This window comes from Strix uralensis, chromosome 4, assembly GCF_047716275.1.
Source record: "Strix uralensis isolate ZFMK-TIS-50842 chromosome 4, bStrUra1, whole genome shotgun sequence".
In the NCBI taxonomy this organism is placed as follows: Eukaryota; Metazoa; Chordata; class Aves; order Strigiformes; family Strigidae; genus Strix; species Strix uralensis.
In genome coordinates this window covers 81040382-81053648 of record NC_133975.1, presented here as the reverse complement: position 1 = coordinate 81053648, position 13267 = coordinate 81040382, and the positions used below count along the sequence as shown (strand labels likewise).

The 13267-nt window shown below is 39.2% G+C and overlaps 1 protein-coding gene across 1 annotated transcript in view; it reads left to right on the top strand.

The window, feature by feature from the left end:
* Positions 1-311: 311 nt before the first annotated feature.
* The window catches only part of TTC29 (tetratricopeptide repeat domain 29), a 231430-nt gene continuing 218474 nt past the window's right edge, over positions 312-13267 (top strand). The window contains exon 1 of the mRNA XM_074865178.1: positions 312-404. The gene's annotated coding sequence lies outside the window, so the exon portion shown is untranslated. The remainder of the gene's footprint in view (positions 405-13267) is intronic.

The following is a 13267-nucleotide window of genomic DNA, read 5'->3' as shown; positions in this document are numbered from 1 at the left end:
TTAATTCAGAGCTGGTGATAAATAAAGCTGTTCTCAAACTTAGAAATACCGAGAGCCAAGAATCACAGTTTATCGTATCTCCAAAACAAATAAGGCATGTGTCAAACTTGCCTATCCATTGGCAAGGGGGTGCCATGAGCACTAGTGTCTGATTGTTGATAAGGGAATGTGGACATTGTGAAGTGTTGACTGATAAAGCACTCAAGGGAATGGAAAAGAGAAAGTTGTGGAAGATGCAAAAATGTATCAGCTGATATCCCAGTAGGACTTTTTTTTCCGGTTCTGTGAAGATATTCTCCTGATCAGTTGAAGGAAGAAGTAATGCTCAAACTTCCAGCAAAATCAGTTTTAGGAGTTTTATTCTACTAGTTTTGTGGAGTTGCTATGTGGTGATGGACAGTCTGGTAAGCGAGGCTTTTTTGAAAGTGCGTGCCAGGTCTAGTTCCCCTGGCTTTTATTTTTGTGGTTATGGATGCTTTTCACCTTTGAAAAAGTATACCCTTTGTTATCTTGATCAGAACATCGGAGAGCTGATGTAACAGAATTGATGGACACTTTGGTCTTTGACTTGCTCTTTACTCTGTTACTTATACATAAATGAGGACAATCGCATTCAAAAGGGAGACTTTTTCCTACTTCGTTTTTTTTTTGTGTAGTTTTGTTTTCAGTACCTTTGAACGCATCTCAAGGCTTGTCTTTTCTTTTTACTGCTTCCTCTCTAAGAATTGTACTTCTTGTTCTCATAGGCTATGTCAGCTACTCATTCTGTTGCTAGTAAATCAGCCAGGATCATTTCCAGTAACAGAGGCCATGTGTCATGATGCACTAGGCACAATTATAAATAGATTCTTGCATGGACCTCAGAAGGGTAAGTAGACATTCAAGATTGCTGTAGTCATGTAGGAGAAGAATAACAACTCTAAAAACTAATGCCAGGACCCAGTGTTCGGTTATTCAGAGGGCTGTTTTTTCTCTCAGGGGGCTTGGCTTGTGTAACTCTTCAGACATTTTTTAATTTCTTTTAGTTTAATTTCATTTGTTTTCCTCTGGCACATGGACAAACTGCTGCTACCCAGCATGTGCTTTAGTGTTATTGTTAGCTTTTAGGAGGAAAAGGAAAGGTTTCACTATTATGGTTATTTCTGGTTTTCACGTTCCTGTGTTCTTTTCACAGCTTCTGTCCCCACACATGCACAGCTTTGTCATGTGTGTATAAGAAGTCTCCCTATATTCTGTGTTATAAGAAATCTGATAGTTGAGTCGAGCAAGAAATTTTTCAGTCAGAGGAACTCAGCAAGAATTTGAAAATATTTCATCTGGGCCTCCTTGAGTGCAAGAGTTTTTGGCAGTATTTTGAGAACATGCGTACTTCTTTTTAAAAAATCAGTTATATAGTCAGAAAACAGTACTAGTTGCGTTGATGTAGCTGCTAAGCCTGACCAAACAGTTAGTTGTGGATAGGCTTTGCAATATGTTTTGCAGTGGTTTTGTTATTTTCCCCCAAATACATTATACACCGTTTTCTGAAATGCTTTATTCTCCCTCCCTGCCATCTTATAGGATAGAGCAAGCCAGATGGGTGTCTAAAAATTTCACCGAGTTTTTTTGACTTGGGGATTTAACAGACAACTTCTGATGTTCTTTAGCTTCTTTAACAGACAGCGACAGTCTTGATGTGGTACTTTGTCTTCTTAACCTGCAGCTCTCTGTGCTGCATCTCTGCTGGAGGTTTCCATCTCTGAAGCTGACTCAGCGAAGCGCTTGAGTCTCAGCCACTGTAATGTGAAGCCCAGCATTTTATCTTTAAACAGTGATGAGAAAGTGTGTATTTCCTTCTCGTAAATCAGATTTGGGAGTAATAGTTTTAGAAAAGTGTAAACCAGGGCTAGTAGAGATGTGTGGATACGGCTTAAACCATCGCAGCCATATTTGCCTTTTACTAAAGCCTGGGAGAGTATAAGCCTCCTAAACTCTGTTCTGGTACAAAACCAAAATGAAGCAGAAGCCTCACTGGCTGTATGGATGACAAATAAACACAGGGCTCACACACCCACAAAAGAAAAGTTTGGGTTTGGCTGAAGAAACTTCCTGAAGAAACTTAGGAAGTCACACTTCCCAAGGACTTGATCTCATGTACTAATGGATGAACTACAGTGAACAAATCCTCAAAAGGTTCTTGGCATGTACATTTCCTATTTTTCAGGGACAGTTCAAGTAGGGCTAGATTTTAGCGAAACATGATTTCTTTTTAGAAACTTTGGGTTGACTTGTATGGGTGTAATAAAACAACTGGGCTGCAAAGTATGGCATATTTAGTTTGATCTCCTCATGTAGGCTGTATAAGTTTTGGAGGGCTAGAGCACAAAGTGGCAGCGTGATGCCTGTGTGTTTGCTCAGCACTCCCACTTGCAAGGCTCTGGTTTCAACTGATTACTATGTGCCGTTTTAACCATGTAGCTTTGGCATTTCCATGGCATATTTCCTCAGCAAGTGTCAGTATTACTCTGAATGAAGCTTTCCAGAAACAGCAAAAATGATTCAGCTTTCTACGATAGGGAGAAAATATGTTTTGCCTATGTGTCTAGAAAATATAGTGTCTTTAGTAAATAGTTCTTGATTTAAAAAAAAAAAAAAAAATCTGACACAGGAGTTTTGATATCAAGGGTTTCCCTTATTTTTTCTGATCTGCGGGAAGAAAAAAACAAAAAAGTATGCAGATTGGAGACTTGTTAGGAGTCTGTCATCTTCAATTGACGCCTGTGGCCAAAACGGAAGATGGTTTGAAATCTGACGTCGCTGTGCCTGTCCCCACCTCCCCTGGGGCCGCTTCTGTATCTAAAGTCGCTGCCGTCGGTACCCCCGGAGCGCTGGGGAAAAGCCCGGTGACCAGGGACGTTCCTCAGGGCCAGGAGCGTTTTCCCGCCTTTCCCGCCGGCAGCAGCCACCGCGTTTCCCGCCCGGCGCGCGGCGGCGCCCCGCTCCCCGCTAGGTGTCGCCGTTGCTCTTCCTCACATCCGCCCCGGCGGCCGTGCCAGCGCCGGCTCGGAGCAGGAGCACACCCCCCCCCTCCGCCCCTCCAAACCCCGGGCGACCGGATCCTCCCGGGGGGCGAGCGAGAAGCCCCTCGGGGACAAGGCCCAGGGAAGCGCCCACCTGCGGGATTCCCGGGGCGGGTCTCCCCGGAGCGCTGCTGCGGGCGGCTGGCTCTGGTCTCTGGAGCTCGCCTGATGCTGCTCTCACTGGAATGTAGTGTGATGGTTTAAATGCCAGAAAATTAGCCAGTATTGTTTAATTAAATTAATCTTGCGTTCCTTGTGTCGTTCAGCCCGAATCTTTGCCACCGGCTCTAAAGTAACGTGTTAGGTTACAGTTCCAAAACTGGTACGAAATGGGTTACACTGATTCAAATCCCATATGATTTGTCCCTTCCCTATAAATTCTTGAAAACTACATAGATGAGTTTCTCTCATCTTATCATTCAAAAACCTGGATTAGCAAAGCATTATTAAGGCTGCAAAATCAAGCACACATGTAACAGCGCCTGTGCATCCTGTGTTTTCTCCTTTCTGCAGAAGTACAGTGTCTGTACACAAACACACACTGCTTATTTTTGCCGTGTCAGCATGTTCTTTCATCTTCATTGGGATGGCCTTCATCAGCATTCGATGCTTTGTTTCACCTTCATTGAAAAAGATGAGATACGATATTTATATTCTGTAATGATGACTGAATTAGTAAATTTTTTTTTTGTGGACACTTTTGTAATACTTTACAATATCCATATAAAATCAAACAGTGTTACTGGGCAACCTGGACAGTGTTGCGAGGCGAAGTTTAAAATTGCCTAACTGCTGCTATTAATTTTGACGGTCACAGTGAGATGTCTTAAATGCTTTCCAAAGCCCTCTGCATTTTTATGCCACATTAGGTACTCAGAAAACCATTATAATACATTCAATTTTGGCTGAAACTGTGAGGACTCAGAAAACTTGGTCAGTTGTTTCACATGGGGCATGTATGAGGTGAGAGAATTAGTGATTATCACGTTAGTTAAGTTAAGGTTTCCCTTCGGAGTCCTGCCTTGTGTTACATACAGAGGCAGACACAGGATCTCATTCTTCAGGCAGCATTCAACTGTCTTGACCCTAAGAATATACTTTTCTTTCTCTCTACAGTCATCTCCTTAATTTGCCACCCATCTTCTGTATTATTTAAAAACCAAACAACAGCAACAAAAACAACAGAAAAAGAAATGAGACAAAATTATAAGGACAATAGCAGTCTTGGCTGTGCAGCTGTGATCACTGTAGAGCAACGTATGTCACAAGGAGTATGCACAGAAGAGAGCACATTAAGAAGGAACAGGCATTTGTAATTGCTTATCTTACTCATTTCTTTACTCACAAGCATAATATTCTTTTTACTGGTTTGTGTAATTCCTTGGGTTATTCCCTAGGTTATTGTGTGTAATTCCCTAGGTTTGCTTTTAGAAAAGCAAAGTGAAAATACCAAACTAGATTTTGTGGAATTGTTACACCCCTGATAGGGGTCATCAGCAAGATGGCAATCTATGGATACATCTGACAGCCATCTGCTACTTGAGCTGTGTCACTGACAGCAGTAGCAGAGAGTTATCTTTTATACCAACTGTCAGTAGAAAGGAAGAAGGGGTGTGCGTCCCATGGATTCCCTAACCTCTTGCTGGGAGTCAAGAAATTTTCCTATACCATCAAAGTCCCTGGGAAGGAAGTCTCGGCCGACTGACCGGCTCCTCAAAGACTGAACCTTTCTCTCCTTGTCTGATTACTACTCATTTCTCCGCTTCAGTCTCCCACCTCATCGTCCTCCCTGCCACTGTATTTTGTCCCAATATTCTTCCTTGAATCCTTCAGCTTGCTTATCTTTATTGTTCGTAGCTACCTCAGCACTCTCTCCAATTTCCTGTCTCACTCTTGCTTCAGTTCTCCTTGGTTTGCTGTCTTCTGAGCCCAGCACTCTCCAGGGTTAGATTAGATGAGCTGATACCACTTCAAAACCTACAAGTTTCCTGTTACCTCCTGATTACTCCTGATGTCAGGCTTTTACCCCAGCTAGCACCACGTTGCCCACAGTTTTCATTTTCTCCACTTCCAGTACCAGTTTCCCTAATCCCATCCTTCATAACAGGGTCCATTCTAAGTCTTGGAGCCCTTGACCATAGGGCATTTTCCTGAATGTAACCTCCTTGCAAGCCAAGTTACTGTCCTGCCTGTATTTAAGTTAGGTGGGTTTTATCTTCAGATCTGATGAGCTTTACCTCCTTTCTTCAGTGTACTCTTTCCTGAGAGAAGTCCTCTGAGAAGATACCTACATAGCTATTGAATGAGAGGTTGAGGACTGTCTTACATCCTGTCTCAAATTTTATACTTAAATCAGCTTGGTTGTATCAGAAGGAGACAGAAAGCGGAGAGCATATCTTCCAGCTCATTCACTTCAGTGCTAGGTGTCACAGAATCACAGGTCTTAAGTCCAGAGGGGATGATAAAATCATCTTGTTTCAACTCTTACATGCTGCGAGCCCTTATATTTCACTCACTTAATATATATTGGATCTGATAAATTGAATTTTGACACTGAGATGATCATAGTTCCTTAAATAAGGATTGGAAAGCCTGAGGAAAAACACACGTGCACACACTTGGATGAGAAACAATGTGAATTACTGCCTTTGTCAAGATGATGGTGTTTTTCTGAGATCTGACATGATGACAGTGTGTAATACAATTATAAACTGAATAAACAGGTGATGTTGTAGTACGTATATGATGCCTTCTATCACATTTCTTGCTGCAGTATTTTCTTTCGCGCTATTTTCTTCCAGCCCATCAAGATGTAAGATATTAAAATTCTACTACTGCTGTGAGTAGTTGCACAGTTTTCTTTTTTATACCAGCAGAAATGAGGAGGTAACTTAATTCTCATTAAGCTGAATTTTATTTGGTCCTCTCCTAAATAGAGTTGAGTGCCATTTAAATGCTCTGTTGTTATAAACCTACAGAAAGCAAATAATGCCACTGAGGACATTGCCTGAAAATGCATGAAAGGATTGTGATTTGGTTAAATTTGAGTTACTCATTGTTTGTGGACTGATATCAACAACAAGAGTATGGGTATTTTACTTGGAAAAGCCTTATAATATTTAGACATTGATGAGTGGGGTAAGTTAATCTAAGGAGGTCTGCTTTATATGGGTTTATGCATCATGCCCAGACAGTCTAACTGATTTCCAGAATTTACTTTCTCTTAAAGCTGTACCGTGCTTAATTTAGAAACAATTTCACTAGTGCTAAGTGCATTAGCACACACCATTATCGGTTCAGGAGCTGGGGTGTGCAAGTATTTTGTCTTTGAAATATCTTAATGTTTATGAGCTCTTTCAGTAATTTCCATTTAAAAAAATCATCTTCTGAAACAACTTTCAATATAAGGAAGAAACACGCAGAAGTTTACAAGCTTTATAAGAATAACAAAAATTACTTCAAAATTCTAAATAGGCCCAGCGCTTTGGATGTATAGAGGAAGATGATGGCTGTGTTTGAGTTAATATTATTATTTATCTTCTTTTGAAAGAGCACCTGGAGACCCCATTTGTGATCAGCTCCCCACTGTGTATTGTATACACACATAATAGTCTCTGGTATGCAGGAGGTCAGACGAGAAGGTGTTCTAGTCCCGTCTGGCCTTAGCCTATGAATAATAGAAGACATTTGCTGCCCAATGTTTACAATGAAAATAGACCTGGCAGATGGTGAGGAAACATGGAGGTACTCTGAATTCCCACTTTATAGCTGGATAACTGAGAAACTGATAGGCAACGCTTGCCCAGAGTTACAGAGAAGGTTGAGTTAGTACCAAGAATTAGATTGAGCACCAAACAAATGGGTTGGCCGCAAGCTTGGCCTTTCTTTTGCAGTTTCTAGCAGTTAATGGACTGATCGGTGCAGAGGCTGGATACCATTGCCAGCTCCTCTTTAGTTCCTTTTGAGAAAGTTAATACTGCTATGAAGCAATCCACCTGAAAAGGACGTACCAAGACCCAGCCTTCGGACTGACTGTAAAAGTGCTGGAGCAGGACTTAGCAATTCCTTCTCTTCATGCTTAATGAAGGCAGGAAATAACCTCATGCTAAACAACTATTTTCACTGTAAAGAAGATGGATTCGTAAGCGCATTTAGCAAGCCAAATAAACTAACTTTAGCAGTGGTGTTTTATGCGTAATTTCACATCAGGGATTTACAGATCACCCAGGTGCCTGCCTTTTGGATTGCCTGTGTCCAAATTTTAAATCTTCACAAGTCCCTGCTCAGCTGGACGCTGGACTTGCCCAGTTTCTGTGTGTGCCTACATCCATTTACATTTGTAGTCCCTAGACATCTAAAGCTCTCTTTTGGACTATGATCTGAACTGCATCAAATGAGACAGTACTGGAAAGACGCATCTCTAAGGATTCTCACTATTCATAAAGTCAGGGTTTCTCTGCCTGTCCCAGCTCCTGTGCTCTGCCTTCTGTTGTTCTTAGAGCAGGCTCTGTAAAATACCTGAGAGAGGGAAGCAAATGCTGCTTTCTGTTCAGTAGCTCAGTGGTTGCGATTTTTGCCCAGGAAAGCTGGGGTTTCATCTGACTACATGGGTTTTGACCTGTGTCCTAGAAGAATGCCCTAGTCACTAAGCTATAGCTCTCTGAGTTGGGGTTGTGCTCACTTCCCCTATCTGCCACAAAATACAGTGGGTTTCCTGCTTATTATGCTGGGCTTTTTTTGATTCTCATTCCAAAGCATCTGTTTCTTCACATAGTGGCATGAGGAACACAGCAGCTTTTCACAGGGATGACCAAGTATCCCAATACCTACAGTTGCAATGGTTTGATCACTATCACCAAACTCATACTGGTAGCTTAACTTGTCCAAATTCAAAACTAACTGAAAACTAGTGGCTTCAGTTTTGCTGATTTTTCTGAAGTTTCTTTCCTGAGCAATGGAGAGAAACCGGTGAGCACTCTTAAAGACTTTCAAAGCATCAGAGAGAGCTCAGGGGGGAATGCTGATTTCCTGCTGGTTTGTGAAGAGAATTTCCCATGCCTCAGGTTCCAAAATGTTAACAGGAAACAATACACCCTTACACGAGGGAAGGCAGAAAAGAGGAATATTTGTTATTCTACTACACATATGCAAATCTAGAAAAATTGGCTGGAGAGATGAGTGCTGTTATAATAGCTGTACTAACCCCAAATATTTTTAGGTGTTTTCATATTCTGTTCCTGTTGCAGAGGAAGAGAAATGCTGCTTTTTCTCATTTCAAATCCTAATCTTATGTGATGCAAGTCTAATTCACACTTTACACCAAAAATTTCTGATATAGTGAGAAGCGAAAATGATGGTGAAATTTTCCAGTATTTCCTCATTTGCTTTGTCTGGACATAATTGCATTTGTTACTGCCTGAGTTATACGCAATCTCTGCAGCTGTTTTTCCTCCTGTGTACTTGTGATCTTTTTAATGTTTATTTCTCAAATCCCTCAGAATCCTGAAAAAGGGACAAACGTTGAGATGCAGTTAGCAAGAGGTGGTTTAAGGCTAAAATTTGGTGTGCAAACTCTGCATGTCCCAGACCATAGAAGTAACCAAGGTAAAAACTTCTTTCATAGTTTCTCTTAAAATGTATGTTCTCTCACATCTAAACCACAGAAAAATATCTTTCTATCACAGCAGCAATGGAACCACAGTCAGGAACTCAAATGAACAAATGCCCTAATTTGCAGTTTTGAGTAATCTGGTTTTGGATATTTTTTTCCCCTGGTTTGCTCTCAGACGAAATGCAAGACTTATTTGCAAAGCTGAAGCAAAATCAAAGCTTTTTAAGAATGATGTGAAGAGTTGTTTTGCACAAAAAAAAGGGACTTTGTTTTCTCAGCCCATGCACTCAACAGATGCTGGTCTTACTGGATAACATATTTTGGGATTTCTTAGTTGTAAAGAAAATATTAATACTGAAAAAAATTAAAATCCACGTGGAAATCCCCTTTCATTTCTCATAAAGTCAAAGGCGAATAAGCCTTGCACTAAGCTACTTGTCATTTGATTCAAAATGTGTTTTCCTATTTGCTTCAGCGGAAGCATGTGCATAGAGGTTGCTTTATGCTGGTATCATAGAGGTTTGTGTATATAACTGCATGCCACATTAAGGATATAGATAAAAACAACAATAATTTGAAGAATGCAAAGATATAGCTGCAGTACTTACAGGTTTACACTCATTATATATCTGATACATTAACTCCTGCTTAAGAGGCGAGTCAGCTATTGTGAAGCTGGCAATAGTTTGGAGCAGCAACTGAAAGTTCACATACTGTTCTTCCACGGAATGCCTTTGGGAAAATATTGTACATAATTCAACTGACTTGTGTAGTTTCAGTTGGACCTAGTTAGACTGTGCATCATTTATCCATGTGCCTGGATGTCAGAGATTAACATTCAATTAACCTTAATGCATTTTGTTTAAAAAAATACTAATTCATCCAAATAATGCTTAACTTATTTTGACAACATATTTTTGCTTTCAAAAACTGGGATGCAATTCAGCACCAGGCAGTTTCAGGGGTGTTAATGGTTTTCAAGACTGTGTGATGTTGAGGTGGTTTTTAAAATGGTTTTTTAAAAAAAAAAAAAAAAAAAAGCGCGAAAAAAGTACAGAAACGTTACTGAGCATGTATTCCGTTTCCAGGAGAGGGAAAAAAAAGAGGAAATCTATTATTTAAGAAAGAAATACAGCCAGTGTGATAAAAGTGCCTTCCCACGTCTTCTGGCCAGGTGCTACGTGCATATAAATGTTTCACGTTAAGCTTTAAGATCAAGGAAGAGTCTGTGGGGAACCTTGTTTCCTGGAGATCTGCTTGCTAGAGTAGCTCCCAAGTACTGACTTCCCATTTTTTATTTGGTTATTAAGGATGAAAGGCTACATCATTTTCTGGAATAGCAGTTCCTTGCATGCCATTATCTTTGTCCACAGCTCTGAAACATGTATTTCCATAGGTTCATGTGGATACTTAGCGTAACTCAGCTTAGCCACTATCACTGCTGCTTTATGTATGTTTAATTCAAAGGATCACCTTTATATCATATTGTAGAGTGAACAAAAGATATATGGTTTCATTAGTTGAGAAACTGTCTTTTTTAGACACAGCTGAGTATACTGGGTCTCCAGCCTATGTAATACAGGGCACTCTCTTTTACTACTGAAAAGGAAACTTTGAAAGTCTAATTTTCTGACATGATTCACTCTGGGCAATGTGTGTATGTACATGCAGCCTTACATGTGCAAATCGCTAGTATGAAGTTTTGCACGCTATCAAATGTATACAGAAGCAGTAGAAAAAAAATGTGATTGAAATCCATTTGTACTCAGTTTGCATCAGCAAATCATCCATAGGATTAAAAATTCCAGCACTTATTTATTTATCACAGCTACCCTTCATAAATAGCCCTTCCACAGTCAAGACATTTTTAAAAAGAGACTGGCACAATTAACACAGATGTTTAAAATATCTATATAACAAGATTAGGAAATAATTTTTTGGCTCGGATAAAAATCCTGGTTTAAGTACTATATTTTGCTATTCAGCTAATATTTATATTTCTAGTAAATGCTATCAACATGAATGCTTCTGAAGTTCAAATAAAATACTTGCATTAACATTTTCTTTTAAAAAAAAAGGTAATAAACAATTTAAGCTAAAAAATTCTTGCAAAATATTACCAATATAGATGACAGAAGTTGTGGTCAATCAGATGTAACATATCGCTGCAAGATGGTAAATGGTAATAGATTTTATACAGAGGTATCAAGGAAAGCACAATAGAGGCAGCAATTTAGAATGAAACAAAGCCCTGAAAAACCAAACACAATCTAGTAATTTACCAAGGGTAAGAGTAAGTATAGGGTTGGCTTTTTTCTTAAGGATGAAGGATCCAACCTATAGATCTTTGTCTTCCTCTGACCTGCCTGCTTCTGTGTCTCACTCTTTAATGTATTTGAAGGTATTTCTGATTCATCAGGACACCTGAAAACAGGTGTCACAGAGTTGCTCAGGAAAAAGCTAATAATTGGCAATCTACTGTCTGGAGAGTTTATGCTTGTGCATTTTCTCTAACATGACACTCATAGCAAATATAAATTTAACAAGGACTGATCTATATTCTGTACTCTTCAGATATTGATACTGAATCTATTTCCTGCTGACTCTAGGGAAGAGTAATTGTGTTGCTCCAAACTAGACACATGGTTGGTATTGTGTACAAAAGTGAAACATATTTTTGCCTATACCCAAGTTTTGTCTGTGGGACCAAAAAGCCGATACATATATATATAAAAAATATGTATGTCTGAGTGTGTCTATATACAAAACTCATACTTCCAACTCTTCTGACATAGACATACAGACATGAAAATGCTACCATCTTTCTCTGAGAGATACAAACATTGATACATGTACCCTTTTAAACACCAAGAACATGTTAAGGAAAGAAAGAAACATTCATTTGCAAGTAAACATAAATGGTAAAGCAGAAATAATAATTCCAAATACTTTCTATTTTTACATTCGATTCACTTCAGCTTTTGATTCCCTCTCTCTTGTTGACTGTTTCCAAACCTTCCTGTGACTGGTTTTCAGTAGCTTCATAGAAAGGGTAATTCAGCTTTCTAAAAATGGAAGGCAACCTTTTGTTCCATATAAATATGATTAAGAGCAATTTCCATATGGTTGTATGAAAGCAACAGGAAGAAAAGAGAGCAAGCACAACTCTATCATCTTCACAACAAAAACAGGACTAAACCACAAGGCTTTGATAATTTGTTATCTGGTTGTGGTGTATACCATTTTGAAATGCTTTTTTGAGGCTTTCTTAAAAAAGCTGTTTACATCAGATAAAAATTTCTTTTTAGAACTTGGTCTTGCTTTACCTTGAACATAATGCAATGTGTATGGAGAAAACATTATCATCAACTTTTAAAGCAAAATAAGTGGTTTTGTTTAAGTTGCTGTTTAAAAGAGTAGTGTCTAGAAAAGTTTCATTTTGATTCCTAATTTCTGTGCTGGGAAATCTAAGCCTTAGCCAGCTAAAATGTACTGACTATAACCAGCTTTATCAAACCTGTTCTGTTTCTCCATCCACTATTATTTATGTGACTTTCATAGAAAAGAAAATGATGGAAACAATAGGAAGGACTTTCAAGTAGTAGAGGATAAGGACATGATTTCTATTAATTTAGTTTAGAGGATAAACACAGATAAAAGCACAGTAAGCAGGCGACTAATATCCTTGGCAGAGGAAGAAGACGCAAAATCTGCATGGTCTATTGCCCTAGTAGCTCTTCGTTGCAATAGGTACTTAAGTTTGAATACTGTTTTTTAGCATAGTTGAGTTAATGAGAGTTTCTGAAAACAGACTAGGAGTAAGAGTTCAAAGAATCAAGACCTTTTTTCACAGATTTCTCAGACTTGGAAGTAAATGTAGTCCATCTGACATGAACAGAGATTAACAGTTACTCTTATGCTCCTAATTTGGCAAGACATTTGAGTACTTTCCTACATCTAACGATGCATTTGAGCACTCCATTGAGGAACACGTGTAAGGCTGTGAATACCTTCATTGAGAAGAACGATGCATCCTGAGTTGTGTTATCAAAGGAGCTTGAATCATCTCTGTTATCTTCCACTTTCGTATATCTTGTTGGCTTTCTATGGAGAGTCAGGGTGTCAGAAAAGCTAGCAGTAATAAACATTTTGCTAGGTTTCCTGTAGAGCATGGGGGTACAGTTTCTGAGATTTTTCTGAGAATTTTAACCTAAAATATATCTTTTGTGGGAACTTAAGATACCATGTTCTACTTTGCTTTCTGCCTCTGACACATTATTTTGGTGCAGTAAGCATTTTGTTTACTTCAGTGTTCTGTTAAGTGTTTCATGGCCTGACATGAACTGAATATCCGGTGGGAAATTCTGATCTAGGCTTCCATAATATGGCTGTTACAGGGTGGTTGAGCTGGTGACCAACATGAAGGCCTGTATCCTTATGTTATGCTTCTATATTTTTTCTTCCCTCCGCATGTATTCTCTTTCTAATTTCCTAGGTTTCTTCTGTTTTTCCTGTGGGAAGATTTTCTATTCACTGTGGATATTTAACATTTTCCTTTTTTGCTCAGACTTTTGTTAATCTTAACAGATGGATCAAA